At 36.6% G+C, this 15,495-nt stretch overlaps 1 pseudogene across 1 annotated transcript in view; it reads right to left on the bottom strand.

Annotated features, from left to right (window-relative positions):
• Positions 1-13,151: 13,151 nt before the first annotated feature.
• The window catches only part of LOC103590671, a 9,119-nt pseudogene continuing 6,775 nt past the window's right edge, over positions 13,152-15,495 (bottom strand). The window contains exon 2 of the transcript XR_550492.1: positions 13,152-13,183. The product of XR_550492.1 is annotated as a heterogeneous nuclear ribonucleoprotein K pseudogene (transcript). The remainder of the gene's footprint in view (positions 13,184-15,495) is intronic.

A 15,495-nucleotide genomic window follows, 5' to 3' on the forward strand; every position in this document is an offset into this window, starting at 1 on the left:
TTCTATTATTGTTTTCCAAATCCTTGAAAGAATCAAACCCATTATAGGTTTAATACAGTATCACCTCAGTAAGAAATCTCAGAGTTCCCAACACAGTATTTGGCACATAGTACATGATAACTAGATAAAAGATGAAGGCCATGACACCTGGCAGCCCATTCAAGGTCAGCCTTTGAAGATAATTTCCTGTCTTCTTCATTTGAGTTAATAAGGAACACCCACATCAAGCTGATAATGGGTCCTTGAAACTGCTCTACATGGCAATTAAAATCTTATAAGCAGATATCATGACCTGTACTTTGTTTTACAGTTATATTCAGCAGCTCGCACCTAAGAAGCTTCTCTTCCATTTGAATCTTCATTACACACCCTTTGCAGAGCCACCATGTTGCATAACTCCAGGGACACCATAAGCATCGTGGTTAGACTGCGGAGTTTTTCAACCTTTTTGGCAATGTTCAGCGTACAGCCTGCACAGCTGTACACGGAAGATCTGATCATACAGTTCATGACACGTTTTAGCAAAAAGAGTCAACCATTTTGTGAGAAGGGCCTGGTTGCATTTCTCTGAACCACTTGGGCAGGAAAAAGGAGAGAAGTTATTTTGGATGTAATCCCTAATAGACCTGGAAAAGTAAAAGATAAGTCTTACTCCCTGCAGAGAATCCCAGCAAATCTCAAAGAAAATAATGTAGTGGAATCCATGAGTTTGGAGCCCTGTTAGTTTCAGCATCAAGATCTACCCATGGTTCTCACATTCTGGCTGAGGAGCCCTCTCCTGGGACCACATCCTGGCAGCAGCACTACTGATCCTGAAAAACACAAAATGATGCTTCTCCAAAGCCCAAAGAGCATATCTTTTTGTTGAAAATCAGTACAAGCAAACAGCTTTTACTTCTTCCTCTTAGCTTTACCCTATCATTTAGCCAAATGCAAATTCTATTTATTTCCTTGTGTACACTTTTACCATCAACACTAATTAACTTATGACAGTTTCATTTTTTCAAGCTCTTTAATATAATTGTAATTGTCTTAAACCAGCAACACTTTTGTTGAACCACATTATGTCTGGAGCATAATGATTTCCAGTTGAATTAGGTGTCAGTCTCTTCTGAATGCCTAATTTAGGTGCAGTGTTCTAACTATAAAATTAGACCAATGGGAAGATTTTGATTCTTAGAAATTTTACTTCACTTGAGTAAATATCCTAAATACAGAAGATCTCCTGCTTCTCAGCTTTTTCAATTTAAAAAGTGGAGATGTTGAGTGTAGGGCACATCTGGCAGGAGTCTGACTCGATAGGGGACCAAAGAGAGACAGGACATGGGAAAGAACAGAAGACCCAAGATGACTGGGCTTTTGTTTTAAAGGTGGGAGAAATTTGAGCATGTCTGAATTTGAGAGAAAAGAGTCAACAGAACTGGAGAGGTTGCAAGCACAGTAAAGAGAGGATAATCACCAGGGTGAGTCTCTGGGTAGGTGGCAGGAGATAGAACTCAGCAAACAGTGGAAGGATTAGTCTTTCACGGGAAGAGAAATGCTGCACCTGGCGACAGTCGATGTGCAGGCAGAAGCTGATGGAAGCCAAAAAATTAGTCTGATTCCTCTGACTGTGGCATAATCTCAGGTCAAACCACCATAAAGTGGGGGGAAGTCTTGATTTTCACTTACCTCTGGATACCATTTTAATCTTTGTACTGTATCCCACTTAACCTTAATGAGCAGGGCAAGTTCCCTTCTTCTGCAATTATGCATTAGTATTCATTTGAAAATATTTTTACTTAATTGCTTATAACATATCAAAAAATTTTATGTTCTCTAAGATTTTCTTAAAGATAACTTTGCAAGCCATTAGTATTTTTTAATTGCTGCACTTTCAAAATAGATATGAATATTTTTTGCTTTAGTGGAAAGTTTGCAGTGAGATGATTCAAAGCAGTAACCATGTCTCTGAACTAGAACAACACCAGAACTTCAGAATAGTCTCCATCACTGTCCTGCAACTGCTGCCTTGAAAGGCCATTCACTTCTTTCTTGTCAAACCCAAGCCTTTGTCACTTGACCCCTTGACAGACGTCACTGTAAAATTCAACTACACACACAAGCATTACTCAAGCATAGATGGTGTGAAAACTATGTGGGTCACTAGTGAGAGGCAGCGAATAAGACACTGCCCATGGCCTCAAGTCACTTACAAAATAACAAGTCAACATACATACACACACACACACACGCACACACGTACACAGCACTGACAAAAATGTAATATAATAAATGCTACAGAGTATGAACAAAGAGCTAGAGAAACAAGGGTAGAACAATTAAATCTGCCCAAAGAAGATCAGGAAAGCCACACAGAAGGAAGGATTGTTCTGGAACTTGAAGTATGAGTAGGTGTCTGAGCTACCAGCTGTTGTGTGACCACCACAGCTCTGTCTCGTTCACCAGCAACTCCTCTTTCCCTTTCTAAGGGTAGTTTCCCTACTCTGCCAACCCTGAGTCCTCCCTTCTTGGCTCCCTCGGTCAGCTCACCTTCTCTTGTTGCTTTTGATTATCAATTGTATGATGATAATGCCAACCCAGCCTCCATCCTGTGGTCTTTCTCTCTGCACAGGGTATTTCTTCTTGTAAAGTGAACCATCACCCAGATCTCAACAGTCTTAGAACTGACCTCACTCTCAGACATGACTGGGCTTCTGGACCCTCTTCCTGGGTGCACATGCCTTCCAAGATCACCAAAGTCCACAGGGACCTCTTCCTTTCCCAAAATCTGTCATCTTCCTATATCTGCACTGTTTAAACTTTCATTGTATACCGAAACTGTTCCACCAGCTCACATCGTTCTTCTCCAACGAGACTGCAAGTTCCTCGGGTTAAGAACTGTATCTATTGCTTTTCTAGAGTAACTTCCCACCCCTTCACCTCTACTTTTCCCATTCCCTTAGGGCCTAATCATAGAAAGCTGATATACACCATGAGAGCTCCCCCTTGGCTACCACAAGCAGACATCACCAATTACACACAAAATTCAAATTCGCCTCACAGTCCTTTTCAGCACAGCATTTCAAGCAACTGCTTTCGATCCAATAAAAACAGCTCTCAGGTTAAAACCTACTACCTCAACTGAATAGATATTTTTCAAAAGAAGACAACAAATGGCCAACAGATATATGAAAAAATGCTCAATATCAGTAATCATCAGAGAAATGCAAATCAAAACCACAAGGAGATATCATCTGACCCCAGTTAAAGTGGCTATTATCAAAAAGACAGAAAATAGCAAATGCTGGTGAGGATGCAGGAAAAGGGGAACTCTTGTATCTTGTTGGTGAGACCATAAATTAGTACAGTCATTATGGAAAACAGTATCAAGATTTCTCAAACAACTACAGATAGAACACTTGACCCAGCAATCCCACTGCTGGGTATATATCCAAAGGAATGGAAATCCACAAGTTAAAGGGATACCTGTACTCCCATGTTTATCATAGTTCTATTCACAGTATCCAAGAGTTGGAACCAGCCTAAATATCCTTTGATTAATGATCAATCGGATAAAGAAATTGTGTATCATATCATCTCATCCCAGTGAGACTTGCTATTATCAAAAAGATGGAGAACAACAAAAAAAGGATGTGGAGAAAGGGGAACTCTCCCACACTGTTGGTGGGACTGTAAATTGGTACAGCCATTATGGAAAACATGATGGAAATTCTGCAAACATCTACAGATAGAACTACCATACAATCCAGCAATTCCACTGCTGGATATACACCTAAAGGAATAGAAATCAACAAGTTGAAGAGATACCTGTTTTTCCTTGTTTATCACAGCTCTATTCACAATAGCCCAGAGTTGGAATCAGCCTAAATATATTTCAAGAATGACTGGACAAATAAATTATGTATATACATGATGGAATATTATTCAGCCATAAAAAAGAATAAAATTCTGCCATTTGCAGCAACATGGGTGAGCTTGGAGAAAATTTTGTTAAGTGAAATAATCCAGGCACAGAAAGAGAAATACCACATGTTCTCACTCATAGGTGGAAGCTAAAGAAGTTGATCTCATAAAAACAGAGAGTAGAGTAGTGGTTACTAGAGACTAGTAAGGGGAGGAGAGAAGGGGGAGGATGGTCAGTGGATAAAAAATTGTAGAGAGATAGGAAGAATAAGATCTAGTGTTCTATAGCAATACAGGGAGACTACAGTCAACAACAAAGTACTTTGTATCTTTGAATAGCTAGTTGAGATGATGTTGAGTGTTCCCAACACAAAGAGGTGACAAATGTTTGAGGTGATGGGTATGCTAAGCTCCCTGATATAATCATTGCACACAGTATGAATGTACCCAAATATCATATGGTACTCCATAAATATATACAATTATCATGGGTTAATTAAGAAAAATAAAAGAAAAAGAAAAAAAGAGAAATAGAGAGCTACCAGAGGCAGAGGAAAAAAAGAGAATAGTGGTTACCAGAGGCAGGGAAAGGGAAGGGAGGGGAGAGGGGTGGAAAAAGGTTGGTAACTGCTACAAAGTTACAAAGTCACAGTTAGACAGGAAGAATAAGTTAGACAGGGTGACAATAACTAATAATACTGTATCATACATTTCAAGATAGCCAAAAAGGAGGATCTTGAATGGAATAACCGCAAAGAAATGATAAATGTTGAAATGACTTGGTAACTGCTACAAAGTTACAAAGTCACAGTTAGACAGGAAGAATAAGTTAGACAGGGTGGCAATAACTAATAATACTGTATCATACATTTCAAGATAGCCAAAAAGGAGGATCTTGAATGGAATAACCGCAAAGAAATGATAAATGTTGAAATGATAAATATGCTAGCTATTCTGATCAGACTATTGTACAATGTATGTGCATACTGAAATAATAATCTATACCCCATAAACATGTACAATAGAAACAAAAACAAAACCTACTATCTAATACCTTAATACACACAGACTTGCTCTTTAATCTGTATTTGTTGGTTGGTTGAATTTTGGCCTTCTTAACAAGTTGTCCACAAAATTTTTAAAAACAATTTTATAGTAAGTATAAATAACCAGCATTGGTGGGGTGGGGGGGAGGGGGAGTATGTAGAACAGGGTTTTAAGATTCATTAATAATACATGCTGAATTTCAGCTTAACCTTAAGATGTAGATAGCTAGAAAGAACATTTCTCTGACCCTTACAATGAGGGTAAAGCCAGATAATATTCAATAATGTGAATCATAATTTCTCATATTATGAAAACTAAATTATATCAAATTATATTATCTTATATAATTTGAGTCATAGTTTTTCTTGAGCCCATGAGAGAACTGAGGTTTTAGGGGAAACTGGTAGACTGAAATCTAAGGAAAGATGGGTGTCTCCTAGAAGAAACAGGACATGAGCCCTGGTTTACCTGGGACAGACACTTAGCACCATACAAGCTGGTAAGAATTCACCTAAAATTTTTAACCAATTGCTAAAGGCTGAGAGTGGACAAGCATAAGATAATAGAACCCCCTAGAAGCCACAGACACAAGGAAAACCCATGCCTATTCACAGGCTCTTCATGACTTCACTGGTTACTCACAAGAATGACTGGGGGTTGAGTGGAAAACCAGAGAAAACCACTCTTAATGACCAGACCTGGAAAGGGGAACAGTCGCCACTGCAGGAAAGGCACAAAGTCCTGCCCAGCTTCTACTCTCCTATATCCCCAATGGAACAAAAACTTAGCTGTTGGAGAAAGGGCAGAAGCCTACACAAGATGTCCAATTTTCAACCAAAGATTATGAGACACATAAAGAAGAAAGAAAAAGCAACAAACAAAACCAGACTCAGATATGGCCCAATGTTGGAACTATTAGACATGGAATTGTAAATAATTATGCTTAATATGTTAAAGACTCAACTGTAAAAGGTGGAATTTACTCATGTACGAACAGGGAATTCGGCCGATAAAGAACTATTAGCCAATATCCCTCATTGAAATAGACAAAAATCCTCAACAACATGCTATAAAATTGAATCCATCAATATGTAAAAAGATGAATATATTATGACCAAGAGGGTTTTATCTCAGAGAATGCAAGGCTGACTCAACATTTGAAAATCAGTCAACGTGATTTACCATATCAACAGGTTAAAGAAGAAAAACCATATGGTTATCTCAATGGATGCAGAAAAATCCTTTGATAAAATCCAACACCCATTCCTGATTTAAAAACAAAAAGTTCAGAGAACTAGGAATATAAGAGAATTTCCACAACCTGATAAAGGGCACCTTCAAAAACTCTACAGCTAACACCATAGTTAATGGTAAATGACTAAATGCTTTTCCCTTTAGATTGAGAACAAATCAAGGTGGTTAACTCATATTCAACATATCCAACAACACACTGGAGGTTCTAGGCAGTGCAGTGAAACAATAAAAAGAAATAGAAACATACCTATTGCAAAAATAAATAAATAAAACTCTCTCCTCACGGGCAACATGATTGTCTATGTAGAAAAACTCCAAAGAATCTGCCAAAAAGCTACCAGACATTTTGACTGATCCCAAGTTTTGGCAATTATAAATAAAGCTGCCATAAACGTGTGTGCAGGTTTTTCTGTGGATGTATGTTTCAGCTCCTCTGGGCAAATACCAAGGAGCATGATTGCTGGGTTGCATGGTAAGAGTATGTTTACTTTTGTAAGGAACTGCCAAACTGTCTTCTGAAGTAGCAGTGCCATTTTGCATTCCCACTAGCAATGAATGAGAGTTCAGCAATGAATCCTCACTAAAATTTGGTGTTGTCAATATTCCAGATTTTGGCCATCTTAACAGGTGTGTAGTGAAATCTTATTGCTGTTTTAATTTAAATTTCCCTGATAACATATTATGTGGAGTATCTTTTCATATGCTTATTTGACATCTGTAAATATTCTTTGGAAAGGTGCCTCTCAGGGTCTTTGGCCTCTTTTTTAGTTGGGTTGTTTGTCTTCTGATTGTTGAGTTTTAAGAATTCTTTGCATATTTTGGATAACAGTCCTTTATCAGATGTATCTTTTGCAAATATTTTCTTCCAGTCTGTGGCTTGTCTTATTCTCTTGACATTGTCTTTCACAGAGCAGATATTTTTCATTTTAATGAAGCCCAGTTTATCAATTATTTCTCTTTTTATTGAAACATAATTGATTGTACATATCTGTGGGGTGTGGCATTGGACATCAATACCTGTGTGCAATACGTGATGCTTAAATCAGGATAATTAGTATATTCAGCACTAAAAAATATAATTTTATTTTGTGGACCTTTATCAATTTCTCACTAACCCCCGTCTTCTTTTCTCCTTTTCCCACCTCTGATGGCCTCAGTTCTGTATTCTCCTTTTGAAAGTTCAACAAATTATTGTGATTGTTGTATTTTTCTTTCTTTTTTTATTTATTTTTATTTAATTTTTGCTCCCACTTATGAGCAATGACATGCAATATTTCTCTTTCTGTGTCTGGCTTGTTTCACTTAGCATAATTTTCTCTAAGTTCACCCACTTTGCTGTGAATGGCAGAATTTCATTATTTTTACAGCAGAGTAGTATTCTATTGTGTATAAATGCCTTTGGTGTTTTATCTAAAAAGTCAGCACCCTATTCAAGATCATCTAAGTTATCTCTCATGTTATCTTCTAGAATTTTTATAGTTTTGTGTTTCACTTTTAAGGGTATAATCCATTTTAATTTAATTTTGGGAAGGGTGGAAGGTCTGTATATAGCCTTGGGTTTTTTGTTTTCTTTTTGTTTTTTTTTTTTTTTTTTTTTTTTTTTTTTTTTTTTTTTTTTTTTTTTTTTGCATGAGATGTACAGTGGTTTCTGTACCATTTGTTGAAAAGGCTTTCTTTTCTCCATATATTTCCTTTGCTCCTTTGTCAAAGATCAATTGACTATATTAATGTGAGCCTATTTCTGAGCTCTCTATTCTGTTCCATTGACCTATCTATTATTTTGCCAATACCATGCTGTCTTGATTATTGTAGCTTTGTAGTAAGTCTTGAAGTTGGGTAGTGTCAGTCTTCAAACTTTGTTCTTCTCCTTCATTACTTTGTTAGCTATTCAGGATCTTCTACCTCTTCATATACATTTTAGACTCAGTCAATATCCACAAAGTAACTTCCTATGATTTTGATTGAGACTGCATTGAATCAATTTGGGAAGAACTGACATCTTGACACTAGTGAGTCTTCTTATTCATGCACATGGACTATCTCTTCATTTATTTAGTACTTTGATTTCTTCATCAGAGTTTTGTAGTTTTTCTCATATAAATCATGTATATATTTTGTTAGGTTAATACCTAAGTATTTCATTTGTGGGGGGTGCTAATGTAAATAATATTGTGGGGTTTTTTGTTTGTTTGTTTGTAACTGGTAAGGGGATCGTAACCCTTGGCATGGTGTCATCCGCACCACGCTCAGCCAGTGAGCGCACCAGCCATCCCTATATAGGATCCGAACCCACGGCCTCGGCGCTCCCAGCGCCGCACTCTCCCGAGTGAGCCACAGGGTCGGCCCTGTGTTTTTAACTCCAAATTCCATTTGTTTATTGCTGGTACATAGGAAAGCAATTGACTTTGGAATATTATCCTGCAACTTTGCTATAATTGCTTATTATTTCCAGGAAGTTTTTTGTTGTTGATTCTTTAGGATTTTCTACATAGATGATCATGTCATTTGTGAACAAAGACAGTTTTATTTTTTCCTTATCAATCTGTATACTTTTTGTTTCCTTTTCTTGTCTGATTATATTAACTAGGACTTCTATCTAATACAATGTTGAAGAGCAGTAGTGAGAGGGGACAGCTTTGCCTTGTTCCTGATCTTAGTGGGAAAGCTCCTAGTTTCTTGTTCTTAAGTATGATGTTAGCTGTAGGATTTTTGTAGATATTCTTTATGAAATTAAAGAAGTTCCCCTCCAGTCCTAGGTTTCTAAGAGTTTTTATCATGAAAGGGTGTTGGATTTTGTCAAATGTTTTTTTCTGTATTTATTTATATAATCATGTGATTTTTCTTCTTTAGCCTGTTGATGTGATAAATTACATTGATTTTCAAATGTTTAGCCATTCTTGCATATAGGGAAGAAATTTAAATGCATATTATTAAGTGAAAGAAGCCAAACTGAAAAGGCTACATACTGTATGGTTTCAACTACGTGGCATTCTGGAAAAAGGAAAACTACGAAGACAGTAAAAAGATCAGTGGTTGCCAGGAGTTGGGTAGAAGGAGGGATAAATAGGCAGAGCACAGAAGATTTTTAAAGCAGTGAAATTTTTCTGTATCATACTACAGTGATGGATATTTGACTTTATATATTTGTCCAGACACACAGAGAATGTACAATATCAAGAGTGAACTCTACTGTAGACTATTGAGTTTGGGTGATTATGATGTATCAGTGTAGGCTCATTAATTGTAACCAATGTACCACTCGGGTGGGGAATGTTAATAATGGGGGACAGGAGAGGTATGCATGTGTGGGAACAGGGAGTATATGAGAAATCTCTGCACCTTTCATTCAATTTTGCTGTGAACCCACAACTGCTCTAAAATAATCTATTTCAAAAAAATTTTTTCAATTAAAAAATTAAGCTACTAGAACTAACTGAGTTGAGAAAGACCAATATACAAAAAATTATATTTCTATATAATAGCAATAAGCCATTAGAAATTACAATTTAAAACACAATATCGTTTTACAATATCACCAGAAAAAAAAAACATAAAATACTTAAGTCTAACAAAATCTTCAAGCTCTGTCCACAGAAAACTAATCAACACTGATGAAAGAAATCAGAAGAGACCTAAATAAATGAAGAGATATATTGTGTTCATGAATTGAAAGTCTCAGTATTAGTAAGATGTTAGTTCTCCTCAAATTGATCTACAGATTTAACACAAGTCCAATAAAAACTTCAGCAAGGTATTTTGTGAAAATTGACAAGCTAGTTCTAAACTTTAAATGGAAAGGCAAAGGAACTAGAACAGACAATAATTTTGAAAAACAAAAACAAAAAAAGAATAATGTTGGAAGACTCACACTACCTGATTTCAAAATTTACTCTATAGTTTGGTACTAGCATAAGGATAAATATGTAGATCAATGGAACAAAACACAGAATCTACATATATGTGGTCAACTCAATTCAATGGAGAAAAAGGAACCTTTCTAATAAATGGTTCTGGACCATTTGGATATCCATATGCAAAATATAAGCCACAATCCACATTCATACTATATAATTGTATATAAATATATATTCATAATATATTAAAGTTAACTCAAAATGAATCAGGCCTGTATGTGAAATCTAAAACTTCTAGGAGAAAACAGGGGAGAATGTCTTTGTGAAGTTGGGTTAGGCAAGATTTCTTTGATATAACACCAAAAGCACAATCCATAAAATAAAAAGATTGATAAATTGAACATCTTAAAAATCAACAATTTTGATTCTTTAAAAGAGACTGTTGTGAGAATGAAAAGACAAGTCATAGACTGGGAGAAAGTACATGCAAATCACATATGTGATATAGGACTTGTATATAGTATATATAAAAAGGTCTTGGACCCAACAATAAGAATAAGAAAACAAATATTCCAATTTAAAATGAGTAAAGGATGTAAATGATGCTTTACCAAAGAAGATATATGGATGGCAAGTAAGCATATTAAATGTGCTCACCATCATTAGTCATAAGAAAAATGCAAATAAAATCACAATGAGATATCATGATATGCCTATCAGAATAGCTAAAAAAAGAAAAAAATTTAACTGGTAATGCCAAATGCTGGTAAGGATTCAGAAAAACTGGAATTCCTATACTGCCTGTGCAAATGCAAAATGTAGCAATCATTTTGGAAAACAATTTGGAGGAGGTTTCTTTTCAAGTTAAACACAGCAGCAATCCTACTCCATTTCACTTACCCATGTGAAATCAAAATGTATGCTCACACAAAAACCTGTATTTGAATGGTTATAGCAGCTTTACTGATAATCACCACAAACTGAAAATTTGACTTCTGAATGGATGCACGAAGTGTGGTGTATTATACAATGGAATACCAAACAACAATAAAAGGAAAGATTTACTGACATACTCTGCCACATGGATGAATCTCAAAACAATATGCTAAATGAAAGAAGCCAGACTCAAAAAACTACATACTGTACGATTTCATTTACATGACATTCCTTAGAAGGCAAAAATGTGGGGTCAGAGAACAGATCAGTTGTTACCAGGGTCTGGGGGTAGGAGGAGGAGTTGACTATAAAGGGGCATACGGGAATTTTTTGAAATGATGGAACTGTTTTATATCTTGATTGTGTTGGTGGTAACATTACTGTATGCACTTGTTGAAATATATAGAACTATACGCTAAAAAGGGTAATGTTATTGTTTATAAATTATACCTTAATAAAAAAAAGCTGGTGGGGGAATGTGGAGATACGTTTGAAATTCCTACAAATTCTGTCTTGGCATATAAACTATTAGGTTGAGTAGAACTACACGTGTAGATGGCTCCCAATTCCCTCCACAATGTATTTATTATCAAGGTTTTTATTCCCGTATCATGCTTCTTTTTGAGGACATGCAAGGCCAGGCAGCTCCTTACAAGTAGTATGAAAAAAGGAAGAGTAGGGAGGGAAGGAGGGTGAAAGGAAGGGATTCGTATGGGCATGACTGGCATAACAGCATGCCTATAGACAAACATTTTAGCCATTAAGGCATCTAAGGAATTCATGCTAGCCTTAAAGTTTATTCAACATGCTACCTGGTAAATTCGTTTGGTGAATCCTAATTTACTAATTCAAGCAAACAGTCATGTCAGTTCTAGCAGCCAAGGCATCATGTGTTATGGTTAATAAACTTGAAAACACACATAATGCGTTCTATATAACCTGATTCAAATGCGGAATCCTGAAAACTTAGAAAATTTTAAAAGTAGCCCAAGTCACATTTACTTGCTTCATCGGTTAGAGAAACAGGTCAAATAGCTCTTATGCGAAGGAGACTGTGTATTCAGAATTTCCACTAACGAAATTTGTCCCAGTGTTTGCTGATTCTTGGGATTCATTGAGAGCAGTAAAACCTTGCTGGTCTACAAATTTTACATAGAACACTTATTCTCATGACTTGGGACTATTTATTAAGGTCCTCCAAGAAAATGGCTCTATGAAACATATCTGCCACTATTCCCACACTAAAGAGATTACAATCTCAATAGACTGCATTTACATGGACAAACAGCACACAATGGTACAATGGCCGACTGCAAATAATAATTTAATTAAATTACTAATTCAATATCTTCTGTATGTAAGGGTATTATGTGACAAATATTGGAGTATAGTTTAGCAGCCTCAATAGACACGGAAGGCTTAGTCAGCTCTACGCAAGAACATGCCATTGGAATTGACCAGATTCTTGGGTGTCAGATAAAGGAGGCAGCAAGGTTGCTAAAAGAGGCAATGAAATGAGGGATCAAGGGAAGAAGCAGAAATTATGTAGACAAGCAGATCTAGTAGACATAATGTTTTAAAAGAAATTTTATTTTGAGGATGAGAAATTGTCCATAGTTTTTGGATTAGGGTCATGTGCTCAAGATAGTGCCAGAGGAAAACTGCTTTGCAAAAGTGTGTTTGACAGATAATAAAGGGTAAGGGCCAGAGGCAAGATTTCAGTCTGCACATCAAAGAGAACAGATGGAGGCAGACACAGCTCTAGAGCAAGAGCTTGTGGAGCAAAGGATGAAATAAAGCAGAGGGTGATTCTGCATGTTTTGATATAAAGGAAAATGAGGTGAATCAGGCACAGAGCAGAGGGACCCAAGGACTGTGAAAATCTCAGAGACACTGAAGACACCTCTGAGATGAGACCTCAGAAACCAAAGAACATGCAGAGAGAGCAGAGATTGCCAAAGGTGGAAAGAGGTTAGAAGAAAGAATAGAGAGACGACCATTCCCTATAGCACAAGCTTACCCATGGCAACCTTGGGGGAGTCTATTTCTGCAAAGTAAAAAAAATGAAAGATGAAAATAACTACCCCAGCCACTGGATTGCTTAAGTAAGGTGTTCTCAAGCTCTTGGTCACATTTCAAGCTCTTTTTGTAGGCTCAGAACCTTTGTTCAAAGAATATCTTCAGACCTGAAAATGCAAACAAACATAGGAACATTAAACTGTTAAACGCCTTCCTCCCACCCTAGCAGACGGTCAGGAAGAGACTGTGTAGGATCCCAAGAGGCTCCTAACGCAAATTTTAAAATCACTGCAAGTCACACCAAAGAGATGTTTCCTCTCTCCCCTTTTAAAAACCTTTCCAAGGTTGCTGCTCAAATTAATTCACAATGGCAAACAACCTTAAAACACGGCCTCCTCAAGACGCGGGTTTATCCCCTAAAGAACCTCCGTTCATTCTTCTTTAATTAAATTCTTCAAACGTACACAGAATAATACATAAATGGTACCATTTGAAGTACATCGATGTACCCACCATTCATATCTAATGGATGTGTATCTCGTGCCATATTCGATTACACTGTTTTTAAAGAAATAAAACATTACAGGAACAATTGAAACCCCTTTTTCTCCTCCCCAATCCCAATCTCCTTTTGCCTTTCTCATCCCAGATAACCACTCTCTTGAGGCTGGTGCTGATTCTTGCTATTAACAACTTTTTTCTTTCACTCTGCAGGCATATATCCCTAAACTCGTGGTACTAGTTTCTGTGTTTTTATAATGACATATAGTATACTGTTTACATCCTTATACTGCTTGCTTTTTTCACTCAACATGATGTTTTCAAGATTTATCCATATTGACAAATGTAGATCTGGCTCACTTATTTTAAGGGCTAATTATTACTTTATAATCTGACTATTCCCCATTTATCCATTTCCCTGTGTTGGACATTTAGGTTGCTTCCAATTTTTAACTGTTACAAACAAGGCTGTAATGAACATTCTTGTACTTGTCTTATTGTGTGCCTGCTCAAGACTTTCTTTAGGAGAAATAAATGAAGTGGAGTCACTGGATATAAACAAATTTTGATCCTTCAAGCCTCAATTCAGTTGTCACCCCCTTCAAGAGACTTCCTGTGGTCTGGTTGAGCAGTTTTGTGCTTTTACTTCTGGTCCCAAAAGACTTTGCAAACACCTCTATCTTTTTTGCCCTCACCACAGGGGTGTTTGCATGTTTGTCTCTCCAAATGAGCCAGGATCCCCCAGAAGGCAGGATCTTGTGCCTAGTACATAGTAGGCTCTTAATCGGTGCTTGCTGAAGAAAAATGGAAGTTAACTGACAAAAGAAGGCCTTTGGCTGTGTGAGAAGTTATAGTAATGGCAACTTAAACTCCAGGAGATGGAACAGATTCCATCTGGGGAACTGTGCATAAGCCAGGAGGGGACCCAAATCAAGAAGTTAAGAGGAGAAAGATTGCATGAGACCTGGGGATGACAACGAAATGATTTCAAGCCATTTCTGGGTCACATTGCAAAGGAAAACTAGCTGAGTCCAACACCTTGGAGGATACCATTACTGGTAAAATAAGAAAACAGTCTTAGAAGTAATGAAGACATTAGTCTGAGGCAAAACCTAAGACAGAAGGTTTGGACAATAGAGGAGCAACCAGCGAACACAATGGTTAGGAATGACTGAGAAGATATTAAAATAAATATGGGTCTTTAAGTCTCAATTTTGCCCTATTTTTACCCATTTTTCAAATTGTGTGATTTTGTGGGTAAACAAGTACTCTGATGTACTCTCAGTGAGCATGTGAATTGCTGTACCCTTATTGTTAGGAATGACTGAGAAGATATTAAAATAAATATGGGTCTTTAAGTCTCAATTTTGCCCTAAATGCACCCATTTTTCAAATTGTGTGATTTTGTGGGTAAACAAGTACTCCAATGTACTCTCAGTGAGCATGTGAATTGGTGTACCCTTATCTGACAGCACCTAGAATAATGATAATTGTGAGCATCTTTTTTTATTTATCCTCAGTGGAGAAAGTAGAGTTTATTCAATAAATAGTAGAAACATTAATTGTCTAGGAAAAAACGAAGTTAAATTTTGCTTGAATTCTCTATACCAAACTTAATTTCAGATAGATTACAATTCAGGCATAAATAATTTTTTTTGAAAATTTAAAAAGAGAACTACAATAGCATTCACACAAACTTGGACTGGGTGATATTTTCATAGGCAAAATAGGAAATTCAAAGCTGTAAAGGAAATGATAAGCATAATTCACTACATAAAGATTTTAAATTGTTGTATGGCAAAAAATAACATAACTGACATCAAAGATGACAGACTAGGACAATATTTGACATAAATTGTGTTAATAACCTTAAACAAACAAAACTCCACTTATTAATTAGAAAATACAAGAAATCCGATAGTAAATTGTTCAAAGAATATGAGCAGGCAATCGGCAGAAGGAGTCCCAATGGCCAATG

Source organism: Galeopterus variegatus, unplaced genomic scaffold (assembly GCF_000696425.1).
Source record: "Galeopterus variegatus unplaced genomic scaffold, G_variegatus-3.0.2 Scaffold854, whole genome shotgun sequence".
NCBI lineage: Eukaryota > Metazoa > Chordata > Mammalia > Dermoptera > Cynocephalidae > Galeopterus > Galeopterus variegatus.